The 22,580-nt window shown below is 49.0% G+C and overlaps 1 long non-coding RNA gene across 3 annotated transcripts; it reads left to right on the forward strand.

Annotated features, from left to right (window-relative positions):
• The first annotated feature begins 17 nt into the window (after nucleotides 1-17).
• LOC118550025 (uncharacterized) lies at nucleotides 18-22,520 on the forward strand. 3 transcript variants are annotated; one of them, XR_013440631.1, is made up of 9 exons: nucleotides 18-1,191; nucleotides 1,464-1,695; nucleotides 9,628-9,862; nucleotides 12,702-12,967; nucleotides 13,781-13,859; nucleotides 16,596-16,701; nucleotides 17,568-17,730; nucleotides 19,881-20,044; nucleotides 21,622-22,520. It is a non-coding gene; the product is annotated as an uncharacterized LOC118550025 (long non-coding RNA). The 3 variants fall into 3 exon arrangements; XR_013440630.1 differs by lacking the exons at nucleotides 9,628-9,862; nucleotides 12,702-12,967; nucleotides 13,781-13,859; ... (2 more) ...; nucleotides 19,881-20,044; nucleotides 21,622-22,520 and adding exons at nucleotides 5,598-5,666; nucleotides 6,172-6,760; XR_013440632.1 differs by lacking the exons at nucleotides 9,628-9,862; nucleotides 12,702-12,967; nucleotides 13,781-13,859; ... (2 more) ...; nucleotides 19,881-20,044; nucleotides 21,622-22,520 and adding exons at nucleotides 5,598-5,666; nucleotides 6,172-6,760 and having other exon boundaries at nucleotides 18-964.
• Nucleotides 22,521-22,580: the final 60 nt, after the last annotated feature.

Raw genomic sequence — 22,580 nt, forward strand, 5'->3', positions numbered from 1 at the left:
TGGGCTGGGAGATCATTAAGGTCAGGGGGGTAAAGTCTGAAGCTCTGCCAGACAAGCAATCTAGGGGCTTGTTCATTGCCAGGCTTGAGGCAGAACCCCCCCAGTGTTCTCATCTGTTGATTCTGCTGTTGATTCAGCTGCTGTGATCCAACCAACATGTGGGTTCTTGATGTGGGGCTGTGGAGCCGACTGAGTTCACGGGGCTGGCACTTTGGAGGAACCATAAAGGACAGGAGCAGACTTGGGCCCGTGAAGGATCCGGCTCCTTCTCTCTGCCACTTGTGCTCTAAACATTTCTTTCCTAAAATAAACCCCAATTTCTCCTCAAGCCTGGAAACTCCTGGTAAGGGGAGAGCCAAGGGGAATAAGGCTGAAGACAGGCCTCTCCTGTCTCCTGCCTTCTGCTGCCCTGAGCCCATTCATGGACCCATGGTGGCGGCCTGTGGGTGTTCAGAGGGCTCTGCTCCATTCTCTGAGTGGGCTGTGGAGGCTAAGCAAGGTGGGAGGGGGTGGGAGGATTCTGGGATTTCCCCCCGGGGTTCTGTGGGCTAGTGGTTCTTCATGTTTTCTGGGCCACACCCTTTGAGTCCCTGACGAAATCCCCCCCCCCCAGTCTTGCAACTTCTAATTCACACAATAGAGAGAAGTCAGTGTGAAGTTCTCCTTAAGGTTGTCTCCTCTTGGTAAAGGCCCTTTCTATTGTCCTGAGGCATGTTCGAGGGCGCAGTCCCTGGCCCAGCTTTTTCTTATTTATTTTCCAGACCACTCTGGCAGTGGGTCCCTCGTCCCGCTGAACATCTCTGGCTGTGTCTGCCCAGGCCTCCCTGTGGGGGCTGGACTCACGGCTGGGAGGGCAGCTTGAGGGTCCTGGTGCTGCGCTGGAGAAGAAGGGGTCGTCCCAGAGTGGCCGGAGGCAGTGTAGTGGGCTGGAGGTTCTGTGGAGGCTGGGATCTGTGCGGGTGAGGTGAGCACCAACATGGCTGAATGGCCAGGGCTATGCTTGGCACATCTGACTCTACCGTGAAGATCTCGCACCACATTTTACCAAGATGAACTGCCTTCCATCTAAAGCAAATGGTTCCCTTGGCAATTGAACAGCAGGGGAAACATTAGCTGAATACCAGGATAAATGAAAGACTGGGAATCGGATGGAAATGGAGGAAAAGAGCGATCAGGAGATGACAGCCACAGGTGCCCTTGGGCTTCCTCACCTGTGGGGCTGGGACACTGTGTGGGGGGCTGAAGTTGCCGGTCTGGGTTGTTGTGTGCCCTGGGTGGCTGGATTCAAGTTTAGAGTTCTGCCCCTTTAGCCCTTGAAGGCCAAAAGATGCTGTCCTCCATGCAGGGAGGGTCCCCATGAATCCCAGTGGGTAAAATGACTTCCTTTGCTGATCATTTTTTTAAAAATAACATGTTTAAAAAAAAAAATTTTTTTTAAGATTTCACTTATTTATTTGACAGAGAGAGAGAGAGCACAAACACAAGGTAGGGGAGCGGCAGGCAGAAGGAGAGGGAGAAGCAGGCTCCCCGCTGACCAAGGAGCCCAATGTGGGACTTGATCCCAGGACCCTGGGATCATTATGACCTGAGCCGAAGGCAGACGCTTAACCGACTGAGCCACTCAAGCATCCCCTTTTGCCGATCATTTTAACGAGGACCTTTGATGTTTCCTAATGGCTGCCTGCTCCAGAGAAGGTAATTTGTGTAGATACGTGCAGCTTGTGTAGATATGTATAGGAAGGTAATGCTGAGCTTTGAATCCAAGTCTGTCGGCCACTTGCCATGACAAAGTGATGGCCAGGGCTCTGTCAGCCTGATTCTCTCCGGCATGTCTGTCTTACTTTGGTTTCTCTTGTAAGTAGAGCCTAAGACAAGAGCTTTCAGACAGGAGATCTGAGGGAGCAGGAGTGAGGGGGTGAGCAGGAAAGGAAGGGTTGGTTAGGGAGGGTGCCACTGCATGCCACAGCTCCCCGAATCTCCCAAGGAGAGCACAGAGCGTCTCTCAGGCATGCGTGTCCCCCCCTAAAGATGGCAGGTGGAGCGTTAATCCATGCCCTCTCATCTCCCAGCCACCAAGGGCTGCCCCTGGGGATTATTAACTGCCCCACACTTCCAGTCAAAGAGGAAGAAGCCATCCAAAGTGCAGTGAGTCAGACCCATCAGAAATGACCCACCCCCCCAACCACATCAGAAGTCCGTCAGATGACGGCAAGAGGGTATGAGTCAGGGCACCCAAAGTGTCCCATACAAGGTCTCTAGGACCATCCAAGTTCTCATATTTGCTTAAGGGACGAAACTCTCAACCCATTGCTCCTGTGAGGCCCCAGAGAGAAACACAATCTCTCCTCTTCCCCAAATAACAATTAATCCACTTGTCCCAAGGGACGGCCTTCAGAAATTTTCACTGGAGGCTTTCAAGCTGCCATATCTCAAATCTCCAGTTACTGGTTTGAGTGGTTCATGTGGCTGTCCCACAGCGTTTCCAGAAGATCAAAGAGATAGGGAAGCAGGAAAGGAAGATCAGAGAGGAAACTCTTAATAAACTAATCACACACCAAAAGAGCTGTGGCCTCTCAACAACTTAATGTTCTACTTGTTAAAAAATGAAAATTTAAAATGCAACACTCAATGCCATTAAATTTACATATTAACTTTAAAACTCCCCTTACTTCTCTGTAAAAATCAGGACGGTTTTAGAATGTGAGGTCCTGGGAGGGAAGGAATCCAGGGCCTCCTTTTGTCCCATTTCTCGTGACCCAGCTTCTGGAGACAATTGACAAAAGATGCTGGTGTAAGGATGGGTCCTTGGTGACCTGAAGCACCGCAGGTGTGGGAATGAGACGTGGGGCTTTGGAGTTTATTGAATGGATACCTCAGCAGCCAGCCCAACTGGAACACCAGGCATTTGGGGGTCTTGAATGTCCTGGGTCAGATTTTACCAAGAAGATGACTATCTTCCATCCAAAGCAAATGGCCCCCTTGGCCAATTTAAACAGCTTACAGACAACACTGTTAGCCCACATCTGGAGAATTTCTTTCAACGGGCAGAAGGAGGGAGTATGGGATGCCAAGCAAAAGAAACCATCACCCCCACCGCCTAACTTTGAAACAGACCCCAGCAGCCCACATCAGATGGAGCCATTTCCAGAATTCTCTTCTACCTCCTTTCTTCTTTTCACTGTCCTCCTGAAGTTTATCAGCTAATTCCATGTCAAATCTTTCAGGGAGGCTCAGTGCCCCTCCTGTCTTGCTTCATTTGCTGGGGGTTAAGAACTGATGCCGGTGTGGGGAGGTGTAGCCCTCTGAGTGTCCATAAGATCTAAACCCACTTGCTTGTCATGGAGGCTGTTTCTCTGGCCAGATCTGCTGGCTTGTCTCCAGTGCACCTGGTCTCCTGCCTTTACCAGAAGAGGTTGAAATCAGCTCATCACCTGCCTTGGGAGCAGTTATGCCTCAGAATCAAGGAAAAGATCATACAAAAGATCTGGTTTACTCCCACCTTCTCTCTCTCCTGCCATTTTACAGATGAGGCAACTGAAGGCCATGGAGGGGAAGGGGCTTGATCATGAGGTGGGCTGGTAGGAGACGTGGTCCAGAAACTAGGTCCCCTGACCCTCAGTCTGAGCTTGTCATGAGAAAGTCCTGTGCCAGGTTCATTTGGCCCATTACCCGCCACACTGATGATCCCCTAAGAAGTTCTCTTTTCCAGGGCAGGAGCTTCTGGATTTGAACAGGGCATGCTGTGGATTGAAAGTCTATGTACCCCAAAAATTCATATATTGAAACCCAAATCCCCAATAGGATGGCCTTTGGAGATGGGACCTTTGTAATTTGGTTTTGATGAGGACATGAGAGTGGGGCCTTCATGATGGAATGAGTGCTCTTAGAAAAGCGACATGACATCTCTCTCTCTCCACCATGTGAGGATACAGTGAGAAAAATGGCCATCCTCACAGACCAGGAAAAATACTCTCACCACAACCTGACTAGGCGGGCCCCCTGATCTCAGATTCTGAGCCTCCAAAACTGTGAGAAATACAGTTTGGTTTGAGTGGTTCATGTGACTGTCCCGCAGGGTTCCCAGAAGATTGAAGAGATAGGAAGGCAGGAAAGGAAGATCAGAGAGGAAACTCTTAAACTAATCACACACCAAAAGAGCTGAGGCCCTGAACAACTGAATGTTCTACTTGTTAGAAAGTACCCAGTCTCTGTTACTTTGTTATAGCAGCCCAAGCTGACCGCATCTGTGGAGCTGACCAACCTCTGCCCACGTGACCTCACTATGGTGGCGATGGGTCAGAGAGCCTGACCATCTATGCCAGCCCCCGGTGGCCCCATCCTCAGGGACCTGCCCCAGCTCAGGGGTTAGAATATATTGTATTAAAGCTTTCTGGTATCTCACAAAAAGCGATCGTTACTTAGTGTTGAATCCATATTTTTAAAAAAATTAGCTCAATTTCTATACTACTTAGGCAGTAGAGTAAAAACAACTAATTGAACTGGTATCTGTACCCTTTAGTTTGAAAAGTGCCGAGAAAGAGAGGAGCAGCCCCTGGCCGCCTGGAGCCGTCCTGGCACGATCAGCTAGCTGCCTCTTGGTGCTGACGGCCTGGCCTCCCAGCTAGGCCAGGGTGTTCCATTAGACATAAACAATTCTGGGAGATACAGACATCCGACAAGCCCACTCTGTTCCCTTGACGGATAAAGACAAAAACAAGATCACTCTGTAATCATGTCTGAACACAAATTATTGTCCAAACCACAAAAATCTGAATATCCATCCTCCATCCGGAATAACGAGTGCCGGGGCTGATTTGTCAATAGCCCCCATAACTTTGCTCTTTTCTTCTCTCCTTCTACATACTTATGATTAAGATCCCAATCATAGGGAGCACCTGGGTGGCTTAGTCGGTTAAGCGTCTGCCTTCGGCTCAGGTCATGATCCCAGAGTCCTGGGATCGAATCCCACATCGGGCTCCCTGCTCGGCAGGAAGCCTGCTTCTCCCTCTCCCGCTCCCCCTGCTTGTGTTCCCTCTCTCGCTGTCTCTCTCTCTGTCAAATAAATAAATAAAATCTTAAAAAAAAAAAAGATCCCAATCGTAGGATTACACCAGTATCCAATCCAGAGCAAAGCCTTGCCTCTGTGAATCCTCTTCAACATCACCTGACACAAGCCCAATATGATAAGTCCTTTCTAATATTCTGTTCCTGAAACGCTCCATACTTGCCCATGGGGTATGTTCTCCCTCATTTGCTAAGAGTCAGTAAACCCAATTTTGTTTGACTGCAGTGTGTTCCTGGTAGCCTTTGGCTGGAAGGTTTTGGCAGTCTGTACATTTATTTTTTCAAGTATTTTAAATGAACGTGGTAAAAAATCGAGGTACTTCAAAAGGGTGAATAGTGAAAGGTAAGTCTCTTTTTCTACCTTGAACCCTGGAGTCTGCTTCCCTTCCTCCCAGGCCATCACTGATCCCAGATAGTCTGTGCACACACAGGCAGGTATGTATATTTACCAATTTTGGTGCTAATTGCATTTATCATTTGTCCTTCCTTTTATCCACCTGTCCACCCGGTATTTATTGTACCTGGAACTCCAGGGCAATGCTACGGAACTTTCTCAGTGAAATGATAAAGGTGACTCAAGATACCGTGTGGACCATTTTTCAGTAAGTCAAAACAGGGGAAGAAAGAACCCCATGGCTGGTGGCCTTTTAAGCAGCGGTCCCAACTTTACTGACAGAGAGGTTTGTTGGTTGCTTTCGATTCTCCCTTTACTTCCAGGATGGATGGGGATACCACCTTTGATGCAGAAGCTGTAGCTTTTACAGTGATGAGGGGATGGACTGAGGGGTAGAGAGTAGGTCCTTTGGTAGAGATGGCTTTCCATCAGCTTCAGGATGAGGGCCAAATTCCTTTGTGTGGGGTACAACTCCTTGGATCCTGACCTCTGTCTCCTTTGTCCCTCTGTTCTTTAAACCACCACTTGCCCTCGGGAGCTTTACTCTTGCTGGTTGAAGGGCTCCCCGTCCCCCCGCAGGCTGCGCCCTCTCTTGTTTAAGGTCTTTGCACACACCTGCCTTTGCCAGAACCTGGCCTCCAGGGCAGCTGCTCCCATGGCACTTGCCGCAGGGCGTGTGCATTGTCGTCAGAGTGTTCTGTTTCCTCCTTCAGCCCAGAGATGGTCTTGCATCTCGGAAGCCCCAGCCTCTAGCAGGAAGCTCGGCATCCAGAAACTTCTCAACGAAGGTTTGCTGAATAACTGAATGAATGGTGAATGAAGGAAGTCCTCTTCTGGAGGCTCAGTCTGGTGTGTCTAGACCTTCCTGCTTCTGGGAACCCCTTCTCAGACCCCAAGTTCCTGGAAATGGCAGAGGCAAACCATACAAGGAAATGGTTCCTTCTAGAAAAAGCAAGATTTGCCCCCAGGGCTACTCTGGAGCTGCAGCCCTCTCTGCCTCGTGAACTCCAGAAAGGTTTGTCTTTCCTAAAGGAAGGGAAAACTCTTGGCAGAGTTTTCTAGGCCCAGAACTCAGGCTGCTTCCTTGGGATTCATCTCCCAGGTGACTTCCAGTGCCATCTGATCAGGGTCCTGTCAAAGAGAGGGGTGGGGTGAGGCACAGAGCCCCGGGGCCTTAGTGCACCAGAAGCCACCCCCACTGTCCCCAGTCACAGGAAGAGTAGCAGCTGCCGCTGACTGAGCCTTTATTCCTGCTCAAGCACGGTGCTAAGTGCTTCTCAGGAATTCTCTCTTTTAAAGATAGTAACAGCTCAAAAATTAAAAAATAAATAAATAAATAAAGATGTTATGGAACCTGGACCTCACCTGCCAAGTCTCCTGGAGTCCGGCGGGAACAGTGGAGTGGGGCCGGCCGGAGGCGACCGGGGCAGGAGACTGCCGAAAATTAGGCAGGACGCGCCTTCTCCGTTCCGATCCCTCTTTCCGTCGTCACCGCCCCACCGTTGCCCCAAACCGGTGGCAACAATGGGCCAGCGCAGTTGGGTTTCCCAGGCAGGGAACCAAATGTTACGGAACCTGGGCTGGATCGCCCAACGGAAGAACAAAGCGGCACCCAGAGATCTTGGAGGATAGGAGGTTTATTTAAGGCCGACAGGCTCAGAGAAGAGTGGTCTCCAAAGGTCTGAGGCCCGAGCACAAAGGGGGCAATTCATACACATCTACTTCCGCCTACTGGGCACTCTTGGCGCATGCGCGAAGCGGGGCAGGGAGAAGAACCCGGAAGAGCCCCGAGGCAGGGGCTGGGACTACCTTGATGGCTCCGTGGGCCATCTTAGGACACGGATTTTTCCTTATCAAAGATAGTAACAGCTCTGTGAGGCAGGGCAGTTCCTAGCCCCATTTTACCTGTGGAGAACCTGAGATTCTAGAAAAATTCAGTAACATGCCAGCGTGTGGCCGTGTCCCTTCAGCCCACCTCAGATGTCAGCCATAATGTAGGTGGACAGTTCCTGGGGAGCTCAGACTCGCCTCCAACACGCCACAAATCATCCGTTTTGTGCCCAGGCGTGTGCCCAGGGAGTCCCGAGTGTGAGTGCGGGGTGACTGCCCCGGGGCGGGGGCTGCTGCGGGGCCTGTAGGGAACCCCGTGGGAGGAGGGACAGGAGGGCATCCTACTTCCTCAGTGAGTCTGTGTGGAGTCAATTCCCACGGCCCACAGCAGAGACTGCCCTGCATCTCCCTCCCCATCCCCTCACTTCTGTGCTCCGTGATCACATCACAAAGGATTTTCCGGTCTTGGGAAGTGAAGACAGTCACACAGTAGAAAAGTGGCGAAGCGATCCTTACTTAGTGTTGAACCGAGGTGTACCTGATGAGGGCCTTTTTGATGTGTTTTTGGGAAGTGAGAAGTCCCAGGAGAAACCCAGGATCCCTAAGCGGAGAAGGGGAGGAGGAGGCCGGGCGTGGTGCTGTCGCCCCCGGCAGGCTGCTCGGGCTGCTGGCAAGGAAGCAGTGACATTGGGCGGGGATGGTAAAGTCCCCTGTGGTGACAGCACACCTCGCTTTGGGGTAGCAGAATTTTATGAGAAATCACATTCCTTGGCTTTAGAAATAGAAGTTAAAACAAAACAAACCCTTTATTGTCCCAGGGAGTCAGCAAGTGCAAAGAAATGCTTGGGAGGAAAGAAGATCCACATGGCTTCTCTCTTTTCCTTTCTAAGAGTCAAGTCCAAACTCTACTTTTGTGGCACTTGTCCTTTGAATTGGTGCCTGAAATTCCACTTAGGAGCTCATTCCTTACAATTCAACTTCTGATCTCCCTGAGAGAATATACTTTCATCTGTCATTACTCACATTCAAGTGTGAATGGGTTTCTGATCCCTGAGTGAAAGCAAGTATTGATGGGGGGAGGGAAGGAGTCACTGGGTTCCTGAGGGAGGTGGGGAAGTGGTTCCTGCCTGGGAGGCAGAAGTAGCCAAGGCCATCTCTCCTAACCCAGCCCCGCCTGATGCCAGGCGTGCGGGTGCGGGTTGAGAAAGGGACTAGGAGTTTCAAAGAACCCTAGGGCCCTCCCTGCTGTCCAGTGAGCTTGAACTATGTGGAAGCTGAGACGCGTGTTGTGAAAAGCAGGAGAGAAAGACACACACGCAAGGCAGAAATGTCTCCCCAGGACTGTAGTGGCCCAGTAGAGACGTGTTGGGTCGTTATGGAAGGTGGTGTGATCCCGCACGAGGATCTCGGGGCAGGGGAGGCACCGTTTTCATCTGTATCAGCTCACAGCTTAGCAGGCAGGAGTGGGCCCAGGGTCCTGTCAGACAGGAGAGATACTTCGAGGAGGAGCAGGGTGGGCAGGGGCGCTGGCCACGCAGCACGACCAGGTCAGGGGGTCCCCATCTCAACCACGCTCTCCTCTCCTGATCCCTGGCTCTGGAGTCGGCATCCTCCATGGCTGGAGGGTACACAGAAATGGTGGCCCCACTGTTAGAAAGCTGGGCTTCCCAAGGCTGCTGAAATGGCTAAGGAACACTGTCTCCAGGAGGGGCATCTCTCCTGACCTCCCAGGAAGAGCTAATTTCCCAGGAGGGCTCCTGAGAGTTCATTTCCAAGGCCAGCGTCTTTCCTCCCCAGATTCTTTTTATTGCCATGGAGACAGTCAGCTGCTCTGTCCAGTGAGGAGTCTGAGCCACAGACACCATGACAACCTATGGGAGTTGGAAGCACAGCTCCAAAGCACCTCACAGACCAGAGCAAGGACAGAGATCCAGGGACATTATTATTGTCACGGGCTCAGCTGATGAAAGGGGGACGGCTTGATTTTTGACTGCCTTCCCCTCGGTGAGCAGTGAGGGAGGGATGGGCAGGATGGGTGGGCCAGGGGGACTGACAGGATTGAGGTCTCGGGCTGCCAAAGACAGTCAGCTTCATTCTTTTTTTTTTTTAAGATTTTATTTATTTGACAGAAAGAGAGACACAGCGAGAGAGGGAACACAAGCAGGGGGAGTGGGAGAGGGAGAAGCAGGCTTCCTGCTGAGCAGGGAGTCCGAGGCGGGGCTCGATCCCAGGACCCTGGGATCATGACCTGAGCCGAAGGCGGATGCTTAACGACTGAGCCACCCAGGCGCCCTGGCTTCATTGTTTTTCTGATTGCATGTTTTGCTTGTCCCAACCAGGCCAGCAGACATGACAAAGCCCGAGCCGGGCACATCTGTCTAGCCCTGGAGTGGCGAGTGGGGCGGGGGAGGGCAAAGTAGCATGTTCTGAGGAGATGACCCACACCTAGGGCAGCGCTTTGTTTGCAGAAATCACGCCACCCCTCCCAGGATGGCGGAGGCAAAGGACTTGCTGACAAGTTGAGGTGAACCAAATCCTGGTTCCCGGGTTGGAACATCCTGGCTTATCCAGTGGGTGAGGTTTGTTTGTGGAATGAGCCCCCCACCCCCCACCCCACCCTCCGTCTCCAGTGTTTGCCCGACTCCAGCTGGAGCCTGCCTGTCACAGGCAGATCCAGTGACCTTGGTGTTCAAGCCATGGCTGTTTACTTTGCAGAGCTGGGTCAGGAGGCTTGCCCATCTCTCCTTCCTTCCTCCCCAGCTCTCTCTCCATTCCATCAGTCCCCCAGCCCTGGGCTTCCTGACTCTCAGGCCAGTGCTCTTACTCCCACTATTCCATGGTTGGGTTATTCAGAGAAGCAGCTTCTATCTCTAGGCAGCCCTCACCCTGGAGGATGGGAAGGAACAGAGTGGTACTGAGATCTGCCTGGTCCTGGAGGGTTTTAGGGAAGTCAGAGACATGACCTTTGGCCTGATCATCCTGCTGGGGGCGATCCTCGTGAAGGCCACAGCTTAGGGGACAGCAGGTGATCTGTAAGAGCGTCCCCTAGGGCTCATCAAATGACCAAATTTTGATAATAGATGCAAGTTACATGACTTCAATTCTGGAGGGTCAACCTTTCCATAACTTTGTTTTCTCATGTATAAAATGGGGGTAAATTTGCAGAGCTGTTAGGAGAATCACATGAATTAACGCCTGGGACTGGTTTATGGTCGATATTAGCTGTTACTATGATGCCTTAGTCCCAAGTCCTCATACAGAGCTCTTACTGTTCAGTTATTCCCTGTAGAGCCCCCCAAAGCCCTGCTCAGCAGAGTGTCTGCTTGTTCCTGTCTGGGGAGCAGCCTCTGCCCCTCGTCTGTCATGTACACTGACTATCTGGGGAGTGGCAATCCCACCCCAGAGCTATTCATCCTCATCTCCCGGGGAGCCCCAGCTGGTAGGGTTTGCCCTTCAACCCGTCTGGATAAGAGAGCATCTTGCTCAGACATCTTCAAGTTGATGAGGTTCCCAGCTCACCTTTCTCTCTTGTGAGACCCCCTATCTTCCACCCACCAGGCACAGGCGCAAGCTTCCAACTGCCTACCATAGGCCGTTCATGCTGTCACGTTAAGGTCAGTTCTGCATTCGGAGCTCTAGTCTGACCCCTGCTGGCCTTACCTTCTCAGACATTACCTCGCTGAACACGAGAACATGCTTCCATTCCCGCCAGCCCTAGGCCAACCCAATTAGCCTGCATCCACCAACAGCAGTTCGTCCAAACCAGCCCCCAGGGAATGGCTCGCACACATCACCCAGAGTGTGTCTTCGGAAGCTCCTCCATCCTGGGCCATCACCGTTTTGTGCAGCCCATCACCATAATCATGGGTTGTCTTTCTCCCCTTCCCAGGCCAAAACGTGCTCTTGGGAAGTTTTGTAAACTCATTCATTCTGATGCGTAAGTGACTTTTAGGACTTAGACACTGAGGGTTAAAAGACTTCCAGGTAGGCAACCCTCATGCTGCGAACTACATGCATGCTATGGTGGATGCAGCTGGTTGTCGCCATCACCACCGTCACTGGTAACATTTACAAGCACTTACTATGTGCCGGGTGAGATATTCGGCCATTGGAGAGTAGTGGTCGACATCTTTACTGAATCCCTACCTCATTTGTTATGCCAAAATTCCAGAAGTATCAAGGATTGGCATGGAATGTAATATAACACGGGCAGGTGTACATTTTATAGCCCCACATACAATAGCAAAAGACAGGAAACCACCTAAATGCCCACCAACAGGGGATGAGTAAATAAGGTAGAGTATATCCATTTATGGAATATTCTGGATGTGTGAAGAAGAATGGGCATCGGTCTGTAACTACTGATAATGGAACAATCTCCAAGAAATAAGTTAAAGGGGGAAAAAAGCAAGGTGTAGAACAGCATGCAGAGTTTGCTACCACGTGTGTGGTGAAAGCAAATCTATAGAAAGGCATACGCACATGACCTTGAGTAAGTTACTGCCCCACTTCCAGTCTCCTCCTCTGTAGGATGGGGAGTAATGGTACACCAGCTGCCTCTTGGGCTGTGGTGAGGATTGAGGGGAATAGTGCCTGTTAAGTTCTCAGCACAGGTGCCTGGCACAAAGCAAACCATCAGTCGTGAGGTGCTGTACATACTCACCTTTATTTATCACTGCGGGTCCAGTATATTCAACTAAGCTATGTGCTGTGCGTCAGGCTCCCAGCAAAGTCTGGAGATACAAGAGCAGTGGGAGAGTCAGATGGCGGAGAGCCCACCATAACAATCTGGGAACGAAGTGCTCTAGGACTTCAGAGGAAAGCACATCTCACTTTGCCAGAGGGATATAGCGAAGGTGTCCCCGAAGTGTTCAGTAAAGAGGTAACATGTGAGATCTAATTTCACAGGGTGAGTAGGAGCAGCTCCAGCAGAGGGAAATCACAGGAGGGGCTCGGGGACCTCCATTCCTGCCACTGGAGTGCAGAATGTGTGGAGGGAGGGAGGCAGAACCCTCAGGTCGGGGCCAGAGGCAAAGGGCATCAGTTTCTCACCACAACAGCGTCTTGCTCCCCTTTTCCCTGTGGCCACCTCCTCAAGACCCTAACCTGTTTCATGTCATTGCAGTTGAGTCTGGGCAAAAGTACCAGGGGCCATTATGCAAACGTGCTGCGTCGACTTCTTTTCTAGCCACAGCCCCCATACCCCATTCGCTGGGGGAAGCAGCCAGGGACCTGTGTCCTTGAGGGTAGGAGGGTTTCCTTCCCACGTGCTTCTAATACAGCAGCCAGTTACCCCGAGACATCTTTCTCCCCCGACAGATTCACACAGGGGATTTGTATGGCTGTTCTATTTTCTCTGTCAGTTAGGTATCTGTCCATAAAATCTAGATATGTCTCTCTCTCTCTGTTTAAGAAAGGAAGGATCACGCTTCTGGAAGGAGGAAGAGCCGGAACAAGCCATGGGCTCTGGTGGTCACCCTACAACCAGCTGAGACCCGACAGACAGTGTCTTGTCAGATGATGGATGAGCCACGCCTTCGGAAGACAGCTGAGTGTGCGCCCCCCCCCCCCCCCCCCCGTCTCCTGGGCAACCAAGCCTCCGGATGACCCCGCCAACAATAATGCGATGGAAATGAAGAGCACTGCAGTATAATGAGCACGATAAAAATAGAGACACTGGTAAGTAATGGGCCGGCCATGGTTGAGGAGCAGGAGGAGGAAGGCAGGGCCCTCCTGTCTGGTCCCCCAGCCAGGCTCTGCTGTGTTGCTGAGACAAGACCAGGCACAGGCGAGTTCGAGCTCCGTAGTGGCAAGGATGTCAGGGAGGGATTAAAAAGTGGGCCTAGGGCCGATGTCGAAGAGGTTACTGCCTATGTCAAGCAGATAAAGCCAATTATCATATGGTTTCACTTATTTGTGGAACATAAGGAATAGCATGGAGGACATTAGGAGAAAGAAGGGGAAAATGAAGGGGGGGAATCGGAGGGGGAGACGAACCATGAGAGACTATGGACTCTGAGAAACAAACTGAGGGTTCTAGAGGGGAGGGGGGTGGGGGGATGGGTTAGCCTGGTGATGGGTATTAAAGAGGGCACGTTCTGCATGGAGCACTGGGTGTAATACGCAAACAATGAATCATGGAACACTACATCAAAAACTAATGATGTAATGTATGGTGACTAACATAACATAATGGAAAAAAAAAAAAAGTGGGCCTAGGTAAAAAGCCCGAGCAAACTCTGGCCTGGTCACTGTCGGGGAGGGACGATGTGGGGCCCCACAGACGCTGATGGCCAGAGAGAGGTTGCTGCCATCAGCTCGAACCCCGCGCCAGGCTGTGAGCAGCAGCAAATGGTCTAAGAGTTAACTAACGTGCCAGATTTTTTTTTTTTTTCTCAAAATACTGCACCTCTCGTCTGTAGTGTACAGTGGAAGAAGCCTGTTCATTATTCCTTTGTTTCTTCTTTTCTTTGTTCCGTTGGCGGCTTGGAGTACCTGCCAGGAAAGACAGTCGTGCCCGGGGAAGGAGGGATCCACGTGCTGTGGGGACAGCTGTCTCTGAAGCCTTCTGGTACCAAGTCCCTCTGCAGTCTTTCCTTCGTATTGTTTCCAAAAAAAATTCAATTAAAATTATCTTTTGAATAAGTAATACCTGCATAGAGTACAATATTCAAAAGGAACAAAAAAAAGTTTACAGGAAAACTGAATATTCCTTCGTCCTGCTCTCCACCCCCAGCCACCGTTTCTTTCCTAGAAGCAACCACTGCTAGCAGTTTCTTGTGCAGCTTTCTAGAGACGCTAAGCACGCGCAAGTGCATGTGTCCCCCTCCTCAACACAAACACTTCTTTTTCTTTTTTTTTTTTTTTTCACCTAAGTGCTCACATCCCCTATCAGTCAGAGCCCTGACAGAAAACAGAGGGCCCCCATAAAGTGAGTCATTTGAGTGGAGAACAATGAACAGACAGTTTACAGAAGTGTGGACAGGACACAAGAGAAGCGCAAGGGAGAGTGCGATGCCCGGGGCCAGCCACAGTGCGGGGAGATGGCACAGTGACTCCCGAGAGCCACACAGCCATCGGAGCATCCCACGGAGGAGGCCGGGGACACAAATACCCACTCCGCCTCTCCTCCCTCCCTCCCTCTGTCCTCTTGCTGCAATACTGAGAACCCAGCCAGAGCCACAGGACAAGACAGTCTGTTGATGTCGTTTACAGAGGTGACCCCCGGGCAGGAGAGGTGGGGTGAGGGAGGAGGGCAAGCAGCAGCATGACCCCCACGAGCGCACTCAGCACCTGGATCCACGTTTCACTGTTTTCCACTGAACAGTCCACCTCTACCTCTAGCCTCAGTCTCCTGCTGGCCTACAGTTACTCGGTAGGATTCTTGTTGTGGAATACTATATCACATAAATAGCATACATAATATATTATACATGTATATCATATAGATGAATGCAAACTACATGTATATGCTCATATATGTATAAAATGGATGAACTTTTTATTTTAATTTTATTTTTTATTTTAAAAAATACTTATTTACTTATTTGAGAGAGAGAGTGTACGCATGAGTTGGGGGGAGGAGTAGAAGGAGAGGGAGAGAAGCAGACTCCCCACGGAGCACGGAACCCCTCTCCGTGGGGCTTGATCTCAAGACCCCGAGATCATGACCTGAGCCGAAATCAAAAGTCAGACACTTAACCAACTGAGCCACCCAGGCGCCCCACACTGATGGACTTGTATGTTTCCCATCTTCTGCTATTCCAAACAATGCTGCAAGGCATATCCTTTTACTTAGTCATTTCACATGGCAAGGATATGTACAGAATAAATTTCTGGGGAGGAGATTGCTGGATCAAAGAGTGTATGCTTTTAAAATTTTGATAGACACTGTCACATGCCCCTGCATCGAGTTGGTACAAGTATGCACGTGTCTCAGCAATGGATAAGGTTTCTGCGCAGTGTTTAAACAATCTGGGTTACAAAGATGTGAATAAACTTCTTAGAGCATCTCTCTAGTGGTGTCTGTCACCTTCACAAAATAGAAATCCCTCTTTTTTGGGAGGGGGGTAAATTATGAAAATACACATTTCCCCCTTGTTTTCTGTCCTTTCTTTCAGAATTATTCAGCACACTCTTGAATGGAGTTATACTCATTCTTTGGGAATAGTCCTGTGTCACTTTAAGTTACAAATAACAGCCTCAACTTAAAAATTAAAAGTTTCCAGTTTATCTTCCTAGACATGAACAAATCAACTGTATTAAAAAAAAAAAAAGACATCTTGGAGACAGTTATGGAAACCATATATGTATTGGGCATCAGGGGACTCCAAAAAAACCACCATTAATCCCACTATATGTGACAGTGTTGCTGGAGCATACAAGAAAATGTTCCTGCTCTCTAAAAAGACAGTGTGGAATCCCCAGAAGTGTGAAATGCCAGATGTCTGCAATATACTCCAAAACACCTTAGGAAAAAAAAAGCTGGAGCAAATATACAAACATTAAGAATCATTAAATCTAGATGGTAGACAATTTCCCATGTGCTCAGAAACTCTAAGAAAAAATCTTAACCAGGAGTCCAACCAAGATAATAATCAGCATTTCACCCTTTATCCAAAGGTGAGACTTCTTCCCTCTCCTCCTCTGGCCTCTGTTCCCCTAGCTGCTACCCTGCCTCAGCTCAGTCCTGTTCCGGGGGCCCACAACACGCCGACAATCAGAGCCTCAGGCCACGTGGTCCTCTTGGGGGAAGAGGCATAAAATGGCTCCAGCCCGGCTTTCCCTCTGCTGAGTGGCAAACACTTGTTCCATGGAAAATCTTCAACTCTCCAACAATCCCTGGAAATGTAGGCTCCCTGTCCTGTCCCACAGGCAGCTTCAGCCTCCTCAGGCCCGAGTTAAGCAAGCCTGAAAGACCTACCTCCCCACCAACTGCAGAGAACACACACCAAGCTCGCCAGGTGCCGTGGAAGCCCCCTCTCAATATTTGTGGTTTATGTCAGTAAGCAGCTTCCTGTCCTCTCCTCCCTGGAGATGGGGGAGTGAGAAAGTATCAGCATTCTCCAAAGAAATCTTATAAACCCTCCCAATATATGTCTTGGATAAGACAATTTCCCCCACCATGATATTGAATATATTATAGTATCATTAAACTTTTACTTTCCATCATATGCATTTAGAGTTTCGGCCATATTTACATAGTCAGGTTTATGACATTCAACTCCATTTGTTTGTAATTGTGCTAGAGAATGTTATTTTATTATCTGTTGTTATGGTGGCTTAAAACATTTCTTTTCTCAAACAGCTTCTGAGAGTCAGGAATCTAGGACTGGCTTATTTGGGGGCTTCTGGCTCAGGATCTCCTGTGAGGTTGCAATCAAGATGTTGGCCAGGACTGCAATCATCTGAAGGTTTGACTGGGGCTGGGGGCTCCACTTCTGGGAGGGCTCACTTACCTGGCTCAGCCTCAGTTTTTCTCAGGTTGTTATCTGGAGACCTCCATTTCTCACCAAGTTGTCTTCTCCATAGGGCTGTTCAAAATACAGCCGCCTGCTTTCCCCTGAGTGAGTGATCTGAGGGAGCAGGAAAGAAGCCATGATATCTCTTATGACCTAGCCTCAGAAGTGACATGCCATGCTCCTGCCATATGCTATGGGTCACATGGATCAACCATGGTACATGGGGGAGGAGACAGGGGTGTGAATACCAGGAGGCAGGGACCACTGGGGCTAACTTGGAGGCTGGGCACCTTACCTATTGACATCATCTTGAGCATGTGCTCAGAGCTGTCAGTGTAAGCTGTGGCCCATGGACCTGTCCCCCACAGACTTGTATTCCACGTTGGGGCGATCCCTCCAAGGTTTTGAGTGTGGCCCTTGGTCACTGGGTACCAATACCTAGTAAAGTTTGTGTCTCTCAGAGGACATAGTGATAACAGCGCTATCATTCTCTTTGTGGTGACTTGGGGCCTGAGGATACATTTTCCAGACAGAGCTGCTGTTCTCTGCTTCTAATCTCTCGAAGCACCTGGTGCTTTCTTATGCCCTTACCATTGAATCTCTTACAAAAGAAGGCCCTGGGGGGCCCAGCATGCAGACAGAACTGAATCCCAGGAGGGATTAGGCTCACAACTGGGTGCTCCTAACTGCTCCCTCCCCTCCCCAAAGCACAAGAATAAGGAGCTCTATCTGCAGTGATCAGCATGAGAAATGGGGACAAGTCGAGGGGAAGAGTTGCACTCTAGTTGGGGCAGATGGTATCTATTTTCCTGTCATAGGAGAAGTGAATCCTAACACAGGGAGACTTTGGCGGTTGAGAAGAGAAGGCACCAAAAGCAAAGGTCCAGAGGACACACCCTAATCCCTACTGAGGACCTTCCAGGAATCTATGAATTCAGTGGTCCTGCCACATCAGGGACCCGATCCCAGGAGAAGAAAGGGGTGAGAGAAAGGACAATTTCTTTCTTTCTTTTTTTTTTTTTAAGATTTTATTTTTAAGTAATTTCTACATGCAACCTGGGGCTTGAACCCACAACCCCGAGATCAAGAGTCACACGCTCTACTGACTGAGCCAGCCAGGCCCCTCAAGGAAAATTGCTTTTTGAGTCTAGGGAGAAACTAGCTTCTTGGCACTTACACGAACTTAAAACAAATTCCGTTTGGGTTTGCACATCAGTTTCTTGTAATTTTGGTTTGTGCAGAGTAGCTTCCCTGGGAGTAAAAATGGGAACTGAGACCCAGCCCGGGCTGGGATGGTACTGCTGTGCGGAGGGGCGGTATTGTGTGATCGCCGCTCTCCGGCTTCCTTACCGGGAAGAGCTGCTCTGTGCCAACGGCTCACTGTGTCCGTGCTCTGGAATCTAATTTAGCCGGCCCCCAACCTCAGAGAGATGGCATTGCTCTTCTTATTCTATGGGTAAAGAAACAGGCCTGCAGAGAATAAATAACTCCCTAAGCCATTCTTTTTTTTTTTTTTTTAAGATTTTATTTATTTATTTGAAAGCGAGAGAGAGCACAAGCAGGGGGAGCAGCAGGCAGAGGGAGAGGGAGAAGCAGGCTCCCCGCTGAGCAGGGAGCCTGACATGGGGCTCAATCCCAGGACCCTGGGACCATGACCTGGGTCAAAGGCAGATGCTTAACCAACTGAGCCACCCAGGCATCCCTCCCTAATTTATTCCTAAAACACAAAAGGAGGTCGTACCCAGACAAAGCTCACATCCTGGCGGCCTGCTAAATTGTCTCCCACGCTGCAGGAGCTGGATTTTCACCAGTGCTGGCCACTTCCCTTACAGACTATTATCAATTGTCTCTCCTCAGCAACACCTTCCAAGTTACTATAATCTCTGGTCGGAAAAGAAAGCACTATCTGAACGGATTCACCCACGTCGTGGGTCAGTCTCATTTCCTGTCCTGACCTCCACTAATAGTGGGCTTATCACCATTAACCTGTGGCTGCAGGGGCCGCCCACCATGTAGTTTCCACAGGGGCCATTGCCACAGCCATCACGGGGGAAGCCAAAGGTAGAAATGAGGTGTGTCTTTTCAAACAGCATTTAAGTGGATAAAAAAAAAAGCCCATCTGAGACACCCCATTTTTTAAAAAGTGAGTTTAGTTTGTAGAATTTTTTTTTTTTTGCCATTCCTGTAGTATGTGGACATATTTCTTCTTTACCAAGGTTTTCTTCCCCATTTCTTTTCTCCTTTCTTGCCTTTTGTTGGATTGATGAGGTTTCCTTGGTTCTTTCATTGGTTAGAAGGAGGACATTGTATTTGCACATCCATTTTTTGGCTAGATGAAATTTTTTGTTTAATATGCATATCTAACTATATTTTTCTATAAAAGTAAAAAGTTCATTAATATGGTCATCCTTCTCCTCCTCTAAAGACATAGAATGCCTTATTTTCCCTCTGCTATTTTTCTCCTACCTTCCATATTGTAGTTGTCTAGTATTTTAATTCCTCGATGATTTTAACCTCTCAATAGTTATGATTTACCATCCATCAAGGATTAGATTTGCCAACATGTTTTATCACTCTTGGCCCATTACTGCTTCTCCTAGCCCATTCTTCCTTTCTGGTTCATTTTCTTTTTTGCTGAAGTAATACTTCTGAAGTGCTGTCAAGTTGTTCCTTTTATCTGGTGTTCTGTGATAAAACTCTGATGTCTCCAGCCAAGGTGAGGATTGTCTTTAATTACGTTGCTTGATATTGGGTGTATCCCTTTAATTCTGGAAACCCTCGGCCATTATTTCTCAACAGGGCAATGTCATAGAAGTGTCAGGAGGTGGGGACAACATGACATAGGATGGTCAAGGAGAGGTCTCTGAGGAGGTGATGTGGGCACTGAGGTCTAAATGACAAGGCAGAAGGAAGAGCAAAGTTAAGAGCTTGGTGGGATTTGGGAATTGAAGGAAGGCCCCTGAGTTTGGGGCTTGGGGAGTGAGGGGTGTGGGAGGAGATTAGATGAGATAGAGAGGGAGGGCTCTCTCGGCTCTTCATGGGAGTTTGAGTGGAGAGATGAAAGAGTTCGGCATGAGCTTTTGTGGCAAAGACACCTAGCTGTTCACCATAACCCACTGATTCTTTCTTAGGCTCCAAGTGGTATTATCTGCAATCATAACCCAGAGGAATTAGCTGCTCTTCCCAAAGACACTTGATGGCATAAACCAGATTATAAACCAGAACTCCCAGTTTCTAGTCCAGATTCCGTTCTTGGGACAGCAAGAAAGAAGATGGGGAGAATTGGAGGAGAGAGGTGAGTGAGGCTGCACTTGGATTCATTAGCCACCTGAGGGCTGTGCTCGTCCCTGGTACTTTAGGACACCTCAGCAAGAACTTTCATTCACTGCCCCTTGGATTCTTTAGACAAGTCTGTTTTCCCTTCCCTTGGCTGAGGACACTTACGTCCTGCAATGATGCTTTATGCTCTATATCAGTTTAGAGGCTCAGCAGGAAATGGGTAACAACTCAAACTGGGTAATTGTGACTAGTCCTCTTATTAAACTCCTCGCAAAGGTATGGTGGGGTTTAGGAAACCAAGTAGGATGGTGCAGTGCCCTGGGGCCTGTGATGGTGGAAATCATTGTCACCCTTAAGTCCAAATGGGTATATTGATTTCCTATCAGTGCTGTAACAAATGACCACAAATCTAGTAGCTGAAAACAGCACAAATTTATTCTGTTACAGTTCTAGGGGGTCAGAAGTCTAAAATGGGTCTCACTGAACCAAACTCTGGTGCCATGTTTCTTTCTGGAGACTCTAAGGAAGAATAGTTTTGAAGTTTTGTAGTTTTATAGTAGCTCTTTCTAGAAGCTGCCTGTACTCTTTGGTTCATAGCCCACTTCCAACTTCAAAGTCAGCAATGGCTGGTCAAGTCTTTCTGATGATGCCATTTCTCCTTTTCCAACTCTTCTGATTCCCTCCTCTACATTTAAAGGACCCTTGTGATTACACTGGGCCAAACTGGATAATTCAGGATAATCTCCTTATTTGAAAGTTGGATGATTGGCAATCTTAATTCCATCTGCAACCTTAATTCTTACCTTGTCATACAACCTAACATATTCACAGGTTCTGGAAATTAGGGTGGGGACATCTTTGGGAGCCATTACTATGCCTACCATAAAGAGACAAGGACATGAAACATGTACTGGAACCCAGAGGAGGTAGCTGTGTGAGGTCATGTGACAGGAGTATGACCTTTGGTAGAGAACTGAGTCCCCCAAATTAGGAGTGGTAGATATCATCTGGCCACAGGGGACCAGGAAAGATTTATTGCACTGGTTGAGTAATCAGTCTTGATTAGCATGAGGAACTAGGGTTGCTTCTACACAAGAGGATAGTAAAGAGAATTTCCAGAACTCAGGGCATTTATTTGGGCATCTCTTAGTACTTCTCTGTCCTATAATAACCACGGGAATCACAGCAACTGCAACCCACCGAAGCAGGGAAAATAAAAGGCCCAAAGGTCTGGATTACTCTGCCAGGCAATCAACTTGGGCCAGCCGAAATGCTGTCAAGAAATAAGGGAAATTTAGAATGGGTGTAAAGAGAGAGATAGTGAATATCAGGTATGACCAGGGACCAGCTACAACAGCAAGGACTCTTGTTTCTGAATTCTTCCAGGATTTTGCAATTGGGTACCACCTTGAGGGACTCTGTGACTGATTCAGACACAGACTTCCCTCTAGGGCAAGGAGTAGGGCATCTTGTACTCACAAAAAAAATGAAATCTCTACCATATAGTACAGGAGTCAATACAATAGAGAGTGAGTGGATTGGAGTGGTAGGAGGGATGGGTTATATCTGATGCAAATCTATGTTCATCCTTAGATTTCCTCAGCACGGACAGCCTCCGGGACTCTGCTGACGTGATCAGAGGCTGACCATCACTCTCTTTGGGAACACTTGGTCCTTCACCTTGACTGCCACCATGCAGCCAGGCTGAACATCCAGGAACACAGAGTTCCTGGCTCCTCCCACAACTTCCGGAATTGGATGAAATGCCTTATGGATTCTCACTATAGAAAAGGCCACGGGACAAAACCTGGAACTGTTGGGGAGTCAACTTTCTGTCGACTGAGTCTCTGCTAATGGAAAACAAGAGATGGGAGGGAGCTTGCAGATAAATTCCCCTTCTTCCTCCCTCCCGTGGCCCACTCCAAAGTGCCATTTCTCTCGGCAGCCTGCTTGGAGTGGAACCATATGCCGACCAGACATGCTTGCTGAGTAACCTGCTGTGATCTTGGAGGCTTCTCGTGAAGTGTCAGCCAGGATGACAATGTACCATTTCACACTTACTCACACCTTTCTTGCTTCACTTCCCCTTTCCTCATCTTTGCTGCCCTGCTTCTGACTCCCAAGTGGGATGGTTAATTTTATGTGTCCATTTGTCTGGGCCATGGTGCCCAGATATGTGGTCAAACCTTTTTCTGGATGTTTCTATGAGGGTGTTTTTTGGATGAGATGAACATTTGGATCAGTTGGACTTTGAGTAAAGCACATCGTCCTCCATATGTGGGTGGGCCTCGTCCAATCAACTGAAGGCCTGAATAGAACAAAAGGCTGACTTCCTGCAAGCCAGAGAGAATTCGGCAGCAGCCTTCGAATGTCAAATGCAGCATCAAGCTTTCCCTGGCCTCCAGCCTGTTGGCCCACCCTGCAAATTTTGGACTTGTCAGCCCCATAATTGCAGGAGCCAATTCCTTAAAATAAATCATTTTCTATATAAATACACATCCTACTGGTTCTGTTTCTCTGGAGAACCTTGGCTAATAACATCAAGTAAGGCT

The sequence above is a fragment of the Halichoerus grypus genome, chromosome 8, assembly GCF_964656455.1.
Source record: "Halichoerus grypus chromosome 8, mHalGry1.hap1.1, whole genome shotgun sequence".
NCBI lineage: Eukaryota > Metazoa > Chordata > Mammalia > Carnivora > Phocidae > Halichoerus > Halichoerus grypus.